This window comes from Pipistrellus hanaki, assembly GCF_964339955.1.
Source record: "Pipistrellus hanaki genome assembly, chromosome: X".
NCBI classification, from domain to species: domain Eukaryota; kingdom Metazoa; phylum Chordata; class Mammalia; order Chiroptera; family Vespertilionidae; genus Pipistrellus; species Pipistrellus hanaki.
This window is the reverse complement of record NC_140524.1, coordinates 60,819,074-60,821,925: the sequence shown is the minus strand read 5'-3', so window position 1 is coordinate 60,821,925 and position 2,852 is coordinate 60,819,074. Positions and strand designations below refer to the sequence as shown.

The following is a 2,852-nucleotide window of genomic DNA, read 5'->3' as shown; positions in this document are numbered from 1 at the left end:
CTGTGTTACTATATAAAGTGATGAACTTCTGCCCTTAACATATCAATTATGACATTCATTGGCTTTATTTCTAAAGTAAAGGAGCCTTTCATTTCCTGGAGTAAATTGAGGAGATCAAAAATTAGTGGGATTTCTAAGCGAGGAGCTTCAGGCAGCCAGTCTGCATATCCTGCTTATTCTTAGCACAGATATGCATTTATGGTAGCATGCAGTCACCTCTGCATCGTAATAAAAAAGCATGTTTTACATAAGAAAAGCAGACAAGATCAATTAATAGACTCTGTTTACATAAGGGGAAATCTAATTGTACTGACAGTCAAGAGATTCAGATCTATTCCCACCAATCCTTGCAACTGAACAACACCTATAATGTGCAAGCACAGTATTGACAGGGGAAGGAGGTCAGAAATACAAAACGGTATGATACTCTGGCTCTATTGTCAAGGATATTTATAGTCTAGTGAGAAAGATGATTTGTAAAGCAATAAGTCAAGGGAACAAGCAATGTGGGATCGCTAGAGTCCTTGATCCATTGGCTCTGAAATCCATTCCTTACACTTCCCTGCTCTGCTCTGTATTGCCAGGGGGTGACCCCTACAGGTGACATTTCTAAGGCTCTTTTGTCAAATAGCTTTTACATGGGTTTGGTAAGATATTGGAGGATAGGAAAGGAAAGCCAAAATATTATTTCCCTCCTTGGTGTCCGTGGCTCTAGGTCCAGTTGCAGAATCCTGCCATGGTTCCAGGCTCCTCTCAGTGGCCCTGAACCGTGGTTCTGATTCTGGTTACATCTGCTCTTCCCGTTGGCCTTATACTCCAGCACTGTTGAAAATTCCTGGTTTTGCTAAAACTCTTGATTACTTCCCCATTCCCTTTGTCCTCTCAGAGACTTTCCATAACCTGTGCAACACTTTTCTGCATTAAATTCCCTGTGCTTTAAGTACTGAGTTGTTTCTGTCTTCCCGATCAGACTCTGGTTAATACAAGAGTTTAGAATGAGATATTTATGCTGCATCATCATAATAACTGTTATCAATGTAATGCTTATCTATGTCAAATATTATTATAAGTGCCTTTCATGTATTAACAGCTCTATTTCGCAGATGAAGAAACTGAAGCATAGAGAGGTTACTTGCCCTATATGACTATATATCTCTCTATATAAAAGCCTAAGTGACCATTACTACTGGTGGACTGAACAACCAGCTGATCAGTCACTATGACGTGCACTAACCACCAGAGGGCAGACACTGAGTGCAGGAGCTGCCCCTTGGTAGTCAGTGCGCTCCCACAGCCAACTTTCCCCAGGCTGGCAGGCCAACCTCCCACAGTTCTTCCTCCTGGCTGGCCTGCCCTAATCAGCCCCCATTGCCCGCCAGGTCAAGGGACCTCACCTGTGCAAAAATTCTTGCACTAGGCCTCTAGTTATATTATAATCCTCTAACTATAATACTAAAGCACTGTCTTGCCTTGATTTTCAATTTGTGGGATTTTTGTTTGTTTTTAGTTTTTGTTTAATTACCCAGTGCTTTACCTGTAGAATTCTTCTGCTAGGTGTAACCATTCCTCAAAGTCATTGTGTGTTTTGTAAACCCCAGTATCTTCTGATATTGATGAATTGCTTGATTAATAAAAATGAATAATCCTTGATCTTCTACTCTATATCAAACTCTATGATAGGAGCTAGGTTGAAAAGTCAAAATTTCCGAGCTCTATAAATAAACAGCTCCTCTCGTAACCTGCTACTTAAGTATGATGTGACTGCTAAAATCAAGGGCTACTCTCTCCTAACTTGGGTTTGACCTAGAGCGCCCAGGGGGAGATTGCCTCCCCAGCAATGTTGGGCTCTCCCAGCAGGTGCGCTGACTGAGCACATCAATAGCCAGGCCACTTGCTGAGCTTGTGCGGCCACCTGTTCAGGTATATGGTATAAAGGTCACTGTGCCACTGCTCTTTATTTTGCTGCATCTAAACAGAATAAACTGGAACAAGTAGAAAAGGAATTGATGACAGTAGCATAAATCTTGAAGGAATCCAAAATTGTTGCTTGATTTTTAATCCCTTTGCAAAACGTTCTGTTAAAGTGAAAAGCCTGAATGGCATGACTTTGAAAGAGAGGTCTTTTCCCCTCACATACAACCCGATCAGTGATCAATTTGCTTGCTGAAGATGGTCGCTGAACCAATACAAACTGCATCATTTTTGCCTTTCCTACCATGATGAGTGCTCACGTGGAGAAAGCCCATGCATGGTGACCACTGCATCTCCTTTAGATGAAGCCACTCTTTCTGAATTAAAAATGGTCCTGATAGCTTAAGAATTTTCACTGACATAAAAATCAACACTTCCAGAAAACCTCTCACATAACTTTGATGGTCGCTGAACCAATACCAACTGCATCATTTTTGCCTTTCCTACCATGATGAGTGCTCACGTGGAGAAAGCCCATGCATGGTGACCACTGCATCTCCTTTAGATGAAGCCACTCTTTCTGAATTAAAAATGGTCCTGATAGCTTCCTAAATAATAGCCAAATATTGAAATTAGAAGTTAAGAGTGACCAGTCAGCCCTGTCTGGTTTGGCTCAGTGCATAGAGTGATGGCCTATGGAATAAAGGGTCCCAGGTTCAATTTCCGGTCAAGGGCATGTACCTTGATTGCAGGCCTGATTCCCCCATCCTGGTCAGGATGGGTATAGGAGGTAAGCAATTGATACACATTGATGTTTCTCTTTCTCTGTCTATCCCCCTCCCTTCCACTCTCTCCAAAAATCAATGGGGGGAAAATAACCTTGGGTGAAAATTAACAACAACAATAGAAAAAATGGTCAATCAAGGGTGGAATGATTGTAT

The 2,852-nt window shown here is 41.7% G+C and overlaps 1 pseudogene across 1 annotated transcript; it reads left to right on the top strand.

Moving 5' to 3' along the window:
- The first annotated feature begins 206 nt into the window (after positions 1 to 206).
- Positions 207 to 2,600, top strand: LOC311615450 (ATP synthase subunit O, mitochondrial-like; annotated as a pseudogene). The gene is made up of 3 exons: positions 207 to 225; positions 1,808 to 2,231; positions 2,434 to 2,600. The product of its transcript is annotated as an ATP synthase subunit O, mitochondrial-like (transcript).
- The last annotated feature ends 252 nt before the right edge of the window (positions 2,601 to 2,852 follow it).